Raw genomic sequence first — 16,747 nt, 5'->3', positions numbered from 1 at the left:
TTTTTCTCCAGGGGAACTGATCTCTATCGGCTGGAGATCGGTTGTAATAGCTGAAGATCAGCTACTACCTTAAGGTTGGCAACCCTACACCTTGGTCTGCAGTAAAAGAGCTAGATTCGGGTCCAGTAGCACCTTAAAGATCAACAACTTTTCCCGGGTAAAGCTATCGAGAGTTAAAGCTCCCTTTGTCAGGCACTTGACGTCAGATAGGGGACGAAGGGAGCTTTGACTCTTGAAAGCTCATACCTTGAAAATCGTATTTGTTATGTATGCAACGGGAAGCTCTGTTGAGCTTGGAGCCTCTGCAGGCTCCTGCGCTTGTTGTGTGTCCCTGTTAGCTGCAAGGTCCGCAGCCACCCAATCACGGACTGGGGGGGGGGGTCGTGGTCCCAAGTGGCCGAGCGGGAATATAAGCAGGGGTTGCCCAGTTGTGCCAGTTCTTGTTCTGTTCATTCAATAAAGCAGTTGCCATTGGAAGTCCGCCTCCGGTCTCGTGCATCGCCCATGCATACATAATAGTACTGTTCTCTAAGGTGCTGCTGGACTCGAATCTAGCTCCTGTCCTGTTTTAGCACAGCCCTGTTTCCTTTCTACAAAAGCCCTCTTGAACAGCTCCGTTTTACATAGTTTGCAGAGCAACAGGAGTTTGGGAGCCCTCCTGGCCAATGAATAATCCTGAAAGCCGTCGGCCACTTGGACTTATATTGTCTATTTGGGGCTTCTATTGTCAAGTTGCTCTTTTCCCTCTTCTCCTCATTGATTGCGGACTGGAGATTTTTTCAAGGATATTTACCCTTTTCCGCATTTGCAGTAACCGAGTGGAAGAATATGACTTAACTCTCGGTGGCATTTTGCCTGTTTCTATAGTGATCAGCATTAGAACGGGAAGCTTCTGGGGATTATCAGATTCTGCTTAAATGCCTGTGCTCTGGATATCTTGGGTGTTTCTTTAACCCCTTGCTTTCTCAGGGGGCTCTGACAGGTGCCTGAATAATTTAGCAACGTGGGACTGTCTCCGGAGAAGGGGTGTGTGTGCGAGACGGTAGACAAAGACGGAGGGGGTTGGAGACTCTACCCCCTTCCCAAGGTCAAGAGAGATGCGGAGCATGGGTAAAAAAGAGTCGAGGGAGTTCATCCGTTGCTACCATTTGATCATCCGAAAAGCACGTAGGAAGCAGAAGGAGCATCTCCGCGAAGAGGGAAGCGAAGGCCAGAAAGGAGACTGCTGATCGGAGGCAGTCGTCATCATGAATCACCAACTCCGAAACGAGTGGAGAGTATTCTGTTGCAAACAAGACCCACGTTTGGCAACATTGTTATACAATTACAGAAATTGACGCAATGGCCGTATTTGGAAAAAAACCCTACGCTGTTCGGATCCCTGTATCTCAAAAAGGCTATCACGGAGACAGAGAAGGGCATACAAGGCCCCTTCTTCACATTCTTGCCTCCACAAACGGGCTGCTATCGGCACAGCTGTTAAGGTCACCGTCCATCTTTATCCTTACTTTCTGCAGAGGAGCTGAGTAGGGTTGCCAACCTCCAGGTACTAGCTGGAGATCTCCTGCTAATACAATTGACCTTCAGCTGATAGAGATCAGTTCCCCTGGAGAAAATGGCCGCTGTGGCAATTGAGCTCTGTGGCTCAGTGGTAGAGCCTCTGCTTGGCATGCAGAAGGTCCCAGGTTCAATCCCCGGCACCTCCAGTTAAAGGGACCAGGCAAGTAGGGGATGTGAAAGACCCCTGCCTGAGCCCCTGCTGGTCTGAGTAGACAATACTGACTTTGATGGACCGAAGGTCTGATTCAGTATAAGGCATTTTCATGTGTTCATGTGCCCTCTTCAGGCTCTGCCCCCAAAACCTCCCGCCGGTGGTGAAGAGGGACCCAGCAACCCTAGAGCTGAGAGTGGTGTATATTACTCTCTGCTCCCCACAACCACCCTATGTAGTAGCTGAGAGTGAGGGAGTGTTAGGGGCCCAAGGGAACACAACAAACTTCGTGGCGGAGGTTTCCTCAATCTGAGTCCAGCACACTGGCTCTCGCCAGGTTACCGCTAGAGGGGGATTCCCTGCCCCCAGTATAGGGTTGCCAGGTCCCTCTTTACCACCGGCGGGAGGTTTTTGGGGTGGAGCCTGAGGAGGGCGGGGTTTGGGGAGGGGAAAGACTTCTATGCCATAGAGTCCAATTGCCAAAGCGGCCATTTTCTCCAGGTGAACTGATCTCTATTGGCTGGAGATTAGTTGCAATAGCAGGAGATCTCCAGCTAGTACCTGGAGGTTGGCTACCCTACCCCAGTAGGCTCTTCCCACCGCAGCTCAGCTGGGGGACAGGAGAAAAATAAAGGAGCGAATGCCCAAATAGTAGAGCTGAGCTGAGAAAAAAAGAGGTTTTGCTCGAATAGTAGAGCTCCTCCAGCAACATATTGATCTCACTTCCTGACACCCAGGAAATGATGTCAGTGTAGGGTTGCCAACCAAAACAGCCTGTTGTTCCAGACTGGCCTGGAGCGGAGGGCTTTTCACCGACTCTGCGCCCCCCGCCCCCACCCCCAGGCAATATCTTTGCCAGCTTGCTCCGTAGAGCCAGCACAACCCAGAGCAGATTTCCCAGTTTAGGTCCGCTGCCCCTGCAGGATCTCCGTTACTTTTTCCTGCTCTTGTAGCAGGAGGAAACAGGAGGAGGGGGAAGAATGTCACGGATGCGGCGACATCACTTCTGGTCGCTGCAGACATGATGCTGTAGGAATTCCCCCAGTCTCTGTGGTGTTTACTGATTTAGAACATTTTTGCATCACATCTCCAGAGTCTTGCTTGGGGCAGCTGACAACGGAAAAACATTAAAAAAACAAGCCATTAGACATAAGCAGCATAAAAACTCTCCATAAAACAGAAGCAGACTGTTAAAAAGCTGGTAAGAGAAACCCCCTAATTAAAAGGCGGGGTCAAAAGATGTGTTTTAGTCCAGCATCTAAAAGCAAGTGAAATTGACATCAGGCAAACCTCAAGGTAGAAGGTGGGGCGCCATCCCGGAAAAAGCCCTGTCCCTAGTCACCACTCACCTAGGGTTGCCAACTTCCAGGTACTGAGCAACCAAAATTAACACCACTGTACTGCTACCACAGCTTGCTCAACTTCCAGGTACTAGCTGGAGATCTCCTGCTATTACAACTGATCTCCAGCTATAGAGATCGGCTCACCTAGAGAAAATGGCCGCTTCGGCCATTGGACTCTATGGCACTGAAGTCCCTCCCCTCCCCAAACCCACCCTCCTCAGGCTCCGCCCCAAAACCCTCCCATCGCTGGCAAAGAGGGACCTGGCAACCCTACACTCCCCTCACTTCAGATCTAGGGCTTGGAGCCAGGTTTCTGTTTAATTTTGAATTCACACATACCGCTGAAAGAGCTTTCTGACCTTTCTCCTTCTTTTGGCATCCAGGTGTGGGAAACAGGAAGTTCAAAATGCACCAGTGTAAGATTTCTGCCTCGGAAACAGGCAGTTTCAAATGTGTTTATTCTAGGTCTCTGATTGATAGTCACATCTCCTGAACCTGATGAAGCATGTGTGATTTTGGTCTACATCTTTCGGGTCTTCTTAATTAAAAAAAAGATAATTAAGGGTGGGGGGAAGCTAGAGACTTACAAAGCCGTTCATGATGCGTAGAGAGAATTTTTTCCTCCCTCTTCTGTAAGAAGAACTCATGTTTCACTCCATGACATTATTTAATAGCAGATTCAGGGCTGGGAAATGACAACAACGATGCTTAGTGGAATTATGGAACTCACTGTCACAGACAGGGTTGCCAACCTCCAGGTACTAGCTGGAGAACTCCTGCTGTTATAACTGATCTCCAGCCGACAGAGATCAGTTCCCCTGGAGAAAATGGCAGCCTTGGAGATTGGACTCTATGGCATTGAAGTCCCTCCTCTCCCCAAACCCTGCCCTCTTCAGGCTCTGCCCCAAAACCTCCCGCCCGTGGTGAAGAGGGACCTGGCAACCCTACCCACAGATTGCAACAGACAACTGGTTTAGAAGCCATTAATGAGGGACAATGCCAGTTCATCTATCAATAGCAATTATACATAGTAGTAAATTAGAACCTCCTTATTCAGGGGCAGTGTATCTGAATACCAGATGCTAGAAACAGACAAGGCTGTTGCCATTATGCCCTGATTGTGGGGTTGCCAACCTCCAGGTGGCACCTGGAGCTCTCCTGCTATTACAGTTGATCTTCAGATGACCAAGATCACTTACACTGGAGATTTGGAAAATGGACTCTATGGCATTATACTAGGATAGCCAACCACCAGGTGGGGCCTAAAGATCTCCCACTATTACAATTGATATCCAGACAATAGAGATCAATTCCCCTGAAGAAAATGGATGTTGTGGAGGGTGGACTTTATGGCATTATACCCTGCTGAGGTCCCTCCCTTCCCCAAACCCCTCTCCCCAGTCACCACCTCCAAAATCACCAGGTATTTCCCAAACCTTGCAACCCTATGCTGATTGTGAAGTTTACAAAAGTGTCTGATTCTGGAAACAGGGTGCAGACCCAATGGAGCATGGGTCTGATGGTGCTGGTATAGGGTTGCCAGATCCCTCTTTGCCACCTGCAGGATGTTTTTGGGGTGGAGCCTGAGGAGGGCGGGTTTGGGGAGGGGACGGACTTCAACAGGGTTGCCAACCTCCAGGTACTAGCTGGAGATCTCCTGCTATTACAACTGATCTCCAGCTGATAAAGATCAGTTCACCTAGAGAAAATGGCCGCTTTGGCAATTGGTAGGGTTGCCAGGTCCCTCTTCCCCACTGGCAGGAGGTTTTTGGGGTGGCGCCTGGGGAGGGTGGGGCTTGGGGAGGGACTTCAATGCCATCGTCCAATGGCCAAAACGGCCATATTCTCCAGGTGAACCAATCTCTATTGGCTGGAGATCAGTTATAATAGTACTAACTGGGAGATCTCCAGTTAGTACTTGGAGGTTGGCAACCCTAGCAATCGGACTCTATGGCATTGAAGTCCCTCCCCTCCCCAAACCCTGCCCTCCTCAGGCTCCACCCCAAAAACCTCCCACCGGTGGCGAAGAGGGTCCTGGAGACCGTAGACTTCGATGCCATACAGTCAACGGCCAAAGCAGCCCTTTTGTCCAGGTGAACGGATCTCTATCGGCTGGAGACCAGTGGTAATAGCAGGAGAGCTCCAGCTACTACCTGGAAGCTGGCAACCCTTCCCATTTATTTGGTGTGCAGATCCTTCATCCTGCAAGATCTCCCTGCAGGCGTTTTGCCTCTGCACCGTAGCTAACCCCCAATTACATCCCGAGCTCCAACTTCACGGGCCGATTTCCCCCCTCCAAGGAAAGCACGGATTTTGTGTAATTACTATACAGTGAGAGCTATCAATAGTGGAGTGTTCTGAAAAGCAATAAAACTCCCACAGTTGAAAGACCCGTTAATAAGACCGGGTTGGTTACAAACGAAAGTTAAACTTAACCTATTTTTATCGGAGCGAGAGAAGGCAGATCAATCGAAAACTCTTCCAGTAATAAATGGCTGTTATTCCATATTTACTGGAAAGCCGAAGCAACCGAGAGGAATGAATGAGAGCGGCTGTTTAATTTGGTGTAGATGAGGCGCTCTGATGTTCAGAACCACGGCTTGAATGAAGGAATTGCTTTTTTTTATTATTATTTGGAAAAAAAAGTAGGGGGTTGGGAGGAAAGGGGAAGTTTGCTTGGGCTTCTTGCTGGGCGCACTCAGGATGTGCCGCCCAACCACATCAAGGTCGGTGCCGAAGTGGTCGGGGAGCAAGTCGAACGGCTGCCAGGCAACGGCGGCGTGTTTACGCTGCTTCTCACCCAGCAAAATGGCCAATTCGATGGCTGAGCTAGGCCTCGAGGCACGACCGACGCTAGCTCACAAACCACAAAGCCTGCGATGTTATTCCGGGGCCTTCCTGAATTAAAGGGCTTCAGGCGCACAGAGGGATAACTCTGCCGCTCCCTGAAGTGTGCGCTCCTCCTGCAAGCCGGTGGCGTAGGGTTGCCAACTGCCAGGTCGTGGCAGGAGATCTCCTGCTAATTCAACTGATCTCCAGCCAGTAGAGATCAGATCACCTGGAGAAAAATGGCAGCTTTGGCAATTGGGCTCTATGGCACTGAAGCCCCTCCCCTCCCCAAACCTCGCCATCTTCGGGCTCTGCCCCAAAAACCTCCCGCCGCTGGCGAAGAGGGACCTGGCAACCCTACGATGGTAGGAGGGGACATACAGCTGCCGACCTCCAGGTGGTGGCTGGAGATTTCCTGCTATTACAACTGATCCTCAGCCGATAGAGATCAGTTCCCCTGGAGAAAATGGCCGCTTTGGCAATGGGACTCTATGGCACTGAGGTCCCTCTCCTCCCCAAACCCCACTTTCCTCAGGCTCTGCCCCAAAAATCTCCAGGTATTTCCCAAACCAGAGATGGCAACCCTAACTCTGTAGCATTATACCTAGGGTTGCCAGGTCCCTCTTTGCAACCGGCGGGAGGTTTTTGGGGCGAAGCCTGAGGAGGATGGAGTTTGGGGAGGGGAGGGACTTCAATGCCATAGACTCCAATGGCCAAGGCGGCCATTTTCTCCAGGGGAACTGATGTCTATCAGCTAGAGATCAGTTGTAATAGCAGGAGATCTCCAGCTAGTACCTGGAGGTTGGCAACCCTAATTATACCCCATTGAATTCCCTATGTGAAATATGATGCTGGACTAGATGATCTGTAGGTCTGATCGAGCAGGGCTGTTCTTGTCTTCTTGCTCCACTGTCCCTTCACCATGTGCACAAACAGTGACTCCGGTTTCTTCTCTAGAACAAGGCTTGCCAGCTCCTGCTTAGTAAATTCCTGGTGAATTGGGGTGGTGCCGAGGGATAGCAGAGTTTGCCGAGGGGAGGAGGTTCATCAGGAATGTGAAGCTATAGAGTCATAAGAACATAAGAAAGGCCATGCTGGATCAGACCAAGGCCCATCAAGTCCAGCAATCTGTTCACACAGTGGCCAACCAGGTGCTTCTAGGAAGGCCACAAACAAGACGACTGCAGCAGCATTGTCCTGCTTCTGTTCCAAAACACCTAATATGATAGGCATGCTCATCTGATCTCTCCAGGATCAGAGGAGCATACCTATTATAATGCCTATTATAACAGGTGCTGTGGAACACAGGCAGGACAATGCTGCAGTCATCTTGTTTGTGGGCTTCCTAGAGGCACCTGGTTGGCCGCTGTGTGAATAGCCTCCTGGACTTGATGGACCTTCGTCTGATTCAGCATGGCCTTTCTTATGTTCTTATGTCTGTCTAGGAAGCCCACAAGCAAGACGACTGCAGCAGCATTCTCCTGCCTGTGTTCCACAGCACCTAGTATAATAGGCCTGCTCCTCTGATCCTATCCCGCACCCCCGCCAAAATTAATTTCCAAACTTAATTTCAGCGGCTGCCCATCTCAGCTCGCTCCTGGAGCCGCAACTGTCCCTGCTGCCCCACAATCCACTGGAAGGGCCCGGACTAGACCATACAGCCCGGGACGGGAGTATCTGACGGTCCCTGCGGCCAACCGTCTACGCCAGCTCTCCTTTGTTTCGTTCATGTATTCAGGACGCGTCCAATCATTTCGTACGGCAAATGCCCTTAAGAGCATCTCCTGCACAGCCCGCGGCGTCAGATTGAAGGCTTCAAGCCTGGATTTGAGCCACTGGAATCAGCTAAATGAGACAGTGATGAATGTTGCCATTCAACTCTAACCACCACCCATCAACTCTGCTTGCTCGGTAGACAGGAGAAGCATATAAATACCGAGCCCTGCTACTTATTCAGAATGGGGAATCCATCTTCGAGGAAACCTGGGGACTGGAGGTGAGCAGCAAAGGCCCAGGGACAGCTGAGTTTCGTCCTGCGGTAGCTCTCTGCCACTTTCCTCCCCGGCTCTCCTGGGGCTGTTGGGTTTCCTTTCCAGGCCAATGTTTTGAGAGGGGGTCGGGGAGCATCAGAAGATCTGGCGTTTCTGACGGGGCGGTGATTCTTCGCGCCCTGCCTTATGACGGAGGAAAGCAGGAGGACGGCTTTGTACCTCGGGACAAGAGTTTTAATAAGCGCAATTTAATGAGGCAGAGAGCAAGCATGGGGATTAATTAATTAATCGGAGCCACGAGGGCCACAAAGGGGAGGGGGGAAATTGGCACCGCGGGAAACGGAGCGAGCGAAGCCGTCTGAACGTTTGTCGGATTCTAGTTCGCCCTCTTTCTGAGTCTCTGAAGGACTTGGTGTGGGGGGGGGGGTGAGGAAGCTTGTTTCGCACCCCACCCTCTTTTCTTGAGGTGGTGCTGAGGCTTAGGGTCGCCCGCCTCCAGGTACTAGCTGGAGATCTCCTGCTCAAAAGATGTGTTTTAGCCCAGTGTCTAAAAGAAAGTAATATTGACACCAGGCGAGCCTAGAGATGGAAGGTGGGGGGGGGCACCCCAGAAAAAGCCCTGTCTCTAGTCACCACTCACCTAGGGTTGCCAGCCTCCAGGTACTAGCTGGAGATCTCCTGCTATTACAACGGATCACCAGCCGAGAGAGCCAAGTCTCAGAGCTTGCTGGTGCAGCATGTCTTCAGTGAGGCTTGCAGCCCCCTGGGGTAAGTGCGGAGGTGGAGGCATCTACTTTGGAAACCTTACATACACCACTGGGTCTGTTGCTCCCATGAGTGTATCACTTTTGAGATTCTCAGTCAGGACCTCTACGAGAGCCAGAGTGGTGTAGTGGTTAAGAGCAGTGGATTTTAATCTGGAGAACCGGGTTCGATTCCCCACTCCTGCACATGAGCGGCAGACTCTAATTTAGAGAACCGAGTTTGATTACCAACTCCTCCACATGAGTGGCGGGCTCTAATCTGGTGAACCGAGCTGGTTTCCCCACTCCTCTGCATGAGGCCAGCTGGGTGACCTTGGGCTAGTCACAGTTCTCTCCAAACTCTCTCAGCCCCACCTACCTCACAGGGTGTCTGTTGTGGGGAGAGGAAGGGAAGGCGACTGTAAACCGGTTTTAGTCCCCTTTAAAAAAAGGTAGGGAAAATCTGGGTAGAAATACCAACTCTTCTTCTTCTCCTCACTCCTACCAGCAGTCCTTCTGGACCGCCGGGTCAACGGATGGGAGAAGCCTGCACACTCCATTCTTGGCCAGATGTCTCAGAAGGAGTTTGTTTTGTGGAATTACCATTGGTGTGGCCCATGCCACAGGTAACTCTCCTCTCCTGGGAGGCGAGAGACACTCGGCAGGAGAGCAGCCAGCTGTGATCTTGACAGCAGCCCCCGGGTTACAGGGAAAGGGGTTGGCGCGCTCCGCATCCGGCGTGAGATTCTGCTGGCAAGGCAGAAAACTCCCCAGCGAGTGAAAAGCGTTCCCAGAAGCTTCCTGAACGGTGCTGGGCTTTTTCCCCCCTGTTTGATGCGCAGAAATTTGTTTCCTGTGCCACAATTGGAGAGCGATGAATCAGGGGACGGTTTTGCTGAAAAAGCAGCTTCCTGGGCCAAAGCCCTCTCCTCCGGATGCCTGCCAACTCTCGGCAACGTCGATTCTGCCCTCGTTTTCTGTGCCCCGACAAAAGTCCCGGCATGAGGTCTGCCCCAGTACCATCAACAACAAAACTGGGGAAGGCATTCATTAGTTGTCATTAGTTGCCAGATGCCTGTAAATGGGGGGCAATTTACAGGCCTGCCCACCACCCCTCAGCTGGCCAGCGGGGGAAGCAGGCCAGCTAAAGGGCAGAGGGATGATTGGCCCATGTGCGCAGTGGCGCTCTGCACAATAATGTCCCTTCTGGGGCAAACCTGGAAGCAACAGGGATGCTCTAACATGCCCCTTAAAAAAAAAAAACTGGTATGGAAAACCATAGAGCAGTGATGGCGAACCTTTTAGATACCGATTGCCCAAACTGCAACCCAAAACCCACTTATTTATCGCAAAGTGCCAACACGGCAATTTAACCTGAATACTGAGGTTTTAGTTTAGAAAAAACAACAAATACATTAACATCTTTTGCCTTAAAAGAAAAACACAATAACAGAGCTTTCAATTATACAAACAACTTTTTATTGAAAGGTAAAAGTTTGCATTTGGCATGCTTTTGAACAATTAATGTTTGTTCAAAGCCCCTAAGCTGGGCAGCGGGCAGTCCGGGGAAGGCAGACACGACGGCTGCATGCCCACAGAGAGGGCTCGGCGTGCCAAGTCTGGCACTCGTGCCGTAGGTTCGCCAACACGGCCATAGAGTTTTTGGAGGAATATGCTATACTGTCCCCATCACTTTCTGGTTTGATGGGGATGCTGTAGCACATTCCTCCCAAAACTCTACGGTTTCCATAGAGTTTTTTGAGGAACGTGCTAGAGCATCTCCATCGCTTCTAGGTTGACCCTGAAAGGGACATTATTGCATGGGTGCTGTGCGCTCTTGAATCGCCCGCCCCTCTGAAGCTCCTGCCGGTGGCAAGGGGGGACCTGGCAGCCCTATCCGGAGAGCAGTTCTAATTCCAGGAGATCTCCCGACCCATCCTGGAGGTTGGCAACCCTGCCCAGCAGAGAGGCCAGGAAGTGATATGTAAGAGGCAGGAAGGCAGCCGTGGAGCAGATGAGGTCAGGGAATACTTTCATCAAGAAGGACTTGAAAGGTAGATTCGAAAGAAGACTGGGAGACATAGAAGAGGATGCTTTCGTGTATCCCATCTGGCTGGCAGTACAACCTGCCCCTACTTGCTTTCTGGACCTACCTGCCCCATACATCCAGGTTCAAGTCCACACTTGTGCCCTGGAAACTTGCTGGGTGACCTTAGGCCAGTCACACCCTCTCAGCCTAGCCTACCTCACAGGGTTGTTGTGAGGATAAAACAGAGGAGAGGACAAAGGTAAGCCACTTTGGGACCGCATTGAGGGTGAAAGGTGGGATAGAAATAAAGCACATAAATAAACGTCTCCCCACCCGGCAGATTTTCATCAACTCCATAAAGGCTCACAAACCCCATTTTTTTTGAAATCTGCAGCAGAAATCTGAGCTCCCAGTCAATCGGGGCTCTTCTAAGGTGGCCTAATTGCTAACAGACGAGATAGCACTTAAAAACGGACTGTCCAGGGGAATTACACACAAGTGGTCATGTTTGCAATTCAATTCCTCATTTTCCCCCCACCATCCTTGGCCTTCTCAATCGGTAGGACTGGAGGAAATGTTTGATAAACTGGGGAGGAGAGAGAGGGAGCGATTTCCCGTGCTTAATATCCTTCTCTTTCTTTCTGGTCTTGCTTGCTTGCAGGACTTTGCAGCTTTGCTAATTAAGTGAAAGACCGTCGACGTTATCCATCTTCCCAGCCTCCCTTGGGTCCCCGTTTAAGTGTCTTTTGATGCCATGAAAAAATGGAGCCAATAATTTCCCTGGGTAGAGTTACTGCCAACGGGGGACTTCAGGAGGTAGGGCTGCAGCAATGAAAACTAGTCTCTACCCCACCTCCAGTACATGGGGGCAGGCCTGTGCTCCTGTTCCATTGTTTACAGGTTGTGGGAAGCAAATAGGGTTGCCAACCTCCAGGTACTAGCTGGAGATCTGCTATTACAACTGATCTCCAGCTGATAGAGATCAGTTCACCTGGAGAAAATGGCCCTTTGCCAATTGGACTCTATGGCTTTGAGGTCCCTCTTCTCCCCAAACCCCACCCTCCTTAGGCTCTGCCCCAAAAATCTCCTGCTGGTGGCAAAGAGGGACCTGGCAACCCTAGAAATAAAGCAGAGAGAAAACTTGCCTTTTCTTAGCAACAGTGAGGGTTTAATACAGGAGACCCAGGTTCGAATTTCTTCGCTGCCATTAAACTCACAGAGCGACCTGTCATTTTCCCCTTTAGTTGACCGTAGTCATACCATTGTTGTGAGGATAAACAAGGGAGGGGATATCCTCTGTAGGTAGGGTTGCCAGGTCCCCCCCCCCTCTGTCTAGGGTTGGCAGGTCCCTCTTTGCCACCTGTGGGAGGTTATTGGGGCAGAGCCTGAGGAGGGTGGGGGTTTGGGGAGGGACTTCAACACCATAGAGTCCGATTGCCTAGGGGAACTGATCTGTATTGGCTGGAGATGCAAGAATTATGGCGTGAATTATGAATTATGGCTTTGGCAATTGGACTCTATGGCATCGAAGTCCCTCCCCTTCCCAAACCCCACCCTCCTCAGGCTGCACCCCATAAACCTCCCTCTGGTAGTGAAGAGGAACCAGGCAAGCCTACTGCTGGGTAGGCTTACCAGGTCCCTGCTCTGCTCCAGCAGGAGGTTTTCCTGGTGGTTGCGAGATCGAGTGGAGTTTGAGTGGTAAAGGGCCCATTGCGATAGATTTACACCCATAACTGCTGCATCGCAACGGACCCTTTACCTCTCCAACTGGGAGTTTGAGTGGAAAATGTCCCCTTGCGATTTGGCGCTTCCGGTTTACAACTGGAAGTGTTGTGGCGCCTCGGGCAGGCACGCGTGCATGCATTGCCTGCCGACCCTTAGTTGGTTGGCTGGCAGCCAGGTGGATTGGCGGGGGTTTGCCTGCGACTACCTGGCCCTTGGCAACCTGGGCGACCTTGGCCCAGTCACAGTTCTCTCCGAACTCTCTCAGCCCCACCTACCTCGCAAGGTCTGTTGTGGGGAGAGAAAAGGAAGGTGGTTGTAAACTGGATTGAAATTTCTTAAAGGTAGAGAAAAGTGAGGTATAAAAACCAACTCTTCTTCTTCTTCTCGGTCGATGATGTTGAGGATTTCTCTCCCCCACAGTCCATTGCACAGACACTTTCCACAGCCAGGTAGGTCAATTCAGTGGCTGTTCTTAGGTGAGGCTGTGGTGTTCCCTTTCACTCTTTAGGATTCATGCAGGCCTAGAGGCAGGGTGCCAAGGAACTAGTTCCATGGCGCAGAAGCCTTGGAGAAGACGAAGAGCAGAACTTCTGGTTTCTTTCACCGTTGATCCACAACGGGCTTTTTTCCAGCAGCCTTGTTTTCGGGAGGAAAAGCTCACACAACTATTTTGCATGGGATTTATATATATATATTTTTCTTTATTGGCTTTTTAGTGTTCAACAAACCAAACTTCACAACTTTAATGACTGCAAACAAGGCTGACTAAATAAAGAACCCGAGGGGGGTTTGTGGGGTAGTCAATAGGAGTGAGGGGAAGTCACACAGATATTTTATTTCTTTTGATCTTGTACTTCTCCACATCCCCTTTGTGGATTTCTCCCCTGCCAGATGAGGAGATCCCAAGAAGACACTGTATCCTGAGGCTACAGGATGGATCTACTCATGAAAGAGAGGACATCTTGGCCATCTTCTGGGCACTGGAGTAGGGGTCGCTGGGGGTGTGTGGGGGAGGTAGTTTGGCATTTCCTGCAGGGGGTTGGACTAGATGACCTTGGTGGTCCCTTCCAGCTCTATTATTCCATGATTCTATGGGAGGGCTAATAGTGTTGGAAATTGGCATCTGGCTGCATCTCCCTTCAGAAACCTCTTGCATGCCATATAGAGGATGGTCCCTAGTTGTTTTCTGTTGCCCCAGAAGGTCGGACCAGAACCAACAGGTTGAAATTAAATCAAAAGAGTTTCCGTCTAGACATTAGGAAGAATTTTCTAACAGAGTGGTTCCTCAGTAGAACAGGCTTCCTCGGGAGGTGGTGAGCTGTCCTTCCCTGGAGGTCTTTAAGCAGAGGCTAGATGTCAGCAATGCTGATTCTATGACCTTAGGCAGTTCATGAGAGGGAGGCCATCTTGGCCATCTTGTGGGCATGGTCGCTGGGTGTGTGTGGGGGAGGTAGTTTGGAATTTCCTGCATTGTGCAGGGGGTTGGACTAGATGACCCTGGTGGTCCCTTGCAGCTCTGTGATTCTATGATTCTATGGTACTCAGAATCCTGGTGCTCAGTGCATCCATGGAATCCAGTATACGAGGGGGACCCTGCAGCAGCTGCTACTGCATCTAGAAAGCACATGAGGAATGTGGCTCTGTCTCCAGCCAGAGTGGTGTAGTGGTTAAGAGCCGTGGTTTGGCAAGGCAGAGTCTAATCTGGGGAACCAGGTTCAATTCCCCACTCCTCCACATGAGCGGTGGAGGCCAATCTGGCGAGCCAGGTTTGTTTCCCCACTCATGAATCCTGCTGGGTGACCTTGGGCCAGTCACAGTTCTCTCTGAATTCTCTCAGCCTCACCTACCTCACAAGGTGTCTGTTGAAGGGAGAGGAAGGGAAGGCGATTGTAAGTTGGTTTGAGTTTCCTTAAAGGTAGAGAAAATCAGGGTATTAAAACCAGCTCTTTTCCTTCTCTTCACCCAGCAGGTTCATAGTTCAGGGGTAATGCTTGGGATGGAGCAGAGGTCTTTCACAATAATCTGGTGACTCCTCATCTTGGTTGGGGGTAGAAAGCAGACAGTTGCTTCTTCCAGGAGCTAGGGTTGACAAGTCCCTCTTCACCACTGGCGGGAGGTTTTTTGGAGGTGAGGAGTTTGAGGAGGGTGGAGTTTGGGGAGGGGGGGACTTCAATGCCAATCTGGCCTGGAGGAAAATTGCTTCCTGACCCCAAAGTGGTGATTGGCATTTCCTTGGGCATATCAGAAAGGGCCATGAGAGCCAAACACTGATGCAGCCCTTCCTGCCCTCCCTCTCACGAACTGCCTAAGTTCACAGAATCAGCATTGCTGACAGATGGCCTCTGCTTAACAACCTCCAAGGAAGGAGAGCCCACCACCTCCCCAAAAAGCCTGTATTTGTTTGTTTGTTTGTTTATTTATTATTTATATTCCACCCTACCCTTGCCAGGGCAGGGCTTAGGGCAGTTGGCAACACAGAATAAATACATTGATAATATATAAAAGCAACAACAATAAATACCTGGAGGTTGGCCACCCTAGTTTTTGAACATATTATTTCTGAAGATTAAAGATCATCACCATTAACTGATGTCTGATGAAGGAAGCTTTTTGACTCTTGAAAGCTTATACTCTGAAACACTTGAACACATGAACACATGAAGCTGCCTTATACTTAATCAGTCCCTTTGTCCATCAAAGTCAGTATTGTCTACTCAGACCGGCAGCAGCTCTCCAAGGTTTCAGGCAGAGGTCTTTCACATCACCTACTCGCCTAGTCTGTTTAACTGGAGAGGCTGGGGATTGAACCTGGGGCCTTCTGCGTGGCAAGCAAAGGTTCTACCACTGAACCATGGTCCCTCCCCATGGCTCTCCAGGGTCTCAGGCAGAGGTCTTTCCCATCACCTACTTGCCTAGTCCCTTTAAGTGGAGATGCTGGTGATTGAACTTGGGACCTTCTGCATGCCAAGCAGATGCTCTACCACTGAGCCACAGCCCCTCCCTCCTCTTATTGGTCTCTAAGGTGCAACTGGACTTGAATCTGTTTTTACTGCAGACCAACATGGGCCACCCTCTGAAACTGTCATTAACTGGGAGGAGGGTAATGCACGACCGCTTTCCTCATGCCCTTGTGGAATATCCTCAATCGCACAAGGCTTTGCCCAACCACTGGGCTCCTGGTAAGGTTGCCAACCTCCAGGTACTAGCTGGAATTTCCCACTGTAACAACTGATCTCCAGCTGATAGAGCTCAGTTCCCCTGGAAATGCCAATCACCACTTTGGGGTCAGGAAGCAATTTTCCTCCAGGCCAGATTGGCCAGGGATCATAGAATCATAAAGTTGGAAGGGGCCATACAGGCCATCTGGTCCAACCCCCTGCTTAATGCAGGATCAGCCTAGAGCATCCCTGACAAGAGTTTGTCTAGCCTCTGCTTAAAGACCACCAGTGAGGGGGAGCTCACCACCTCCCTAGCTAGCTGATCCCACTGTCAAACAACTCCTATGGAAAAAAAATCCCCCCCTCTTATCTACCTGGTACTTTTCCTCCCACAATTTAAACCCATTATTGCAAGTTCTATCCTTTGCTGCCAACAGGAACTGCTCCCTACCCTCCTCTAAGTGACAGCTCTTCAAATACTTAAAGGGATCAATCATGTCCCTCCTCAACCTCCTCTTCTCTAGACTAAACATTCCCAAGTCCCTCGGCCTTTCCTCGTAGGGCTTGGTCTCCAGGCCCCTGATCATTCTCATCGCTCTCTTCTGCACCCACTCGATTCTGTCCCCATCCTTTTTGAAGTGAGGCCTCCAGAACAGCACACAGTACTCCAGGCGCGGCCTGAGCAGTGCTGTGTATAGCAAAACTATGACATCTTGCAACTTGGATGTTATGCCTCTATTGATGCTGGAGGGGGGTTTTCTTTGCCATCTCTGGGCATGTAGGGGTCACTTGGGGTGTGGGGGAAAGTAGTTGTGAATTTCTTGCATTGTGCAGGACTAGATGATCCTGGTGGTCCCTTCCAACTCTATGATTCTATGAAATAAATAAATGGCTTTGCCGAAGACAAAGACTCTCTCCTGCTCTCCTTGACCTTCTTATTTCCTACTCTCCACGCCCATACATATGGTGTTAAAAATGGACGGATGACATGCAACAGGGAATATAAGGAGTAGAAAGAGGAAAGGATGGGGAGTTGAAGTTCAAACAATCATTGAGAAGGACTGTAAAAGAGCAAAATAAAATTTTACTAGAGATAAAATATACATTATGGATGTTTTCTAATAAATACACATATTGCGTTTGGTTTCTTTGTACTAACGGACAGTGATCTTCTACATATGTCAAGAAGGGATATTGTACTGTCAGAAACTCTTTAGG

The sequence above is a fragment of the Euleptes europaea genome, chromosome 5, assembly GCF_029931775.1.
Source record: "Euleptes europaea isolate rEulEur1 chromosome 5, rEulEur1.hap1, whole genome shotgun sequence".
NCBI lineage: Eukaryota > Metazoa > Chordata > Lepidosauria > Squamata > Sphaerodactylidae > Euleptes > Euleptes europaea.
This window is presented reverse-complemented; position numbering follows the sequence as displayed.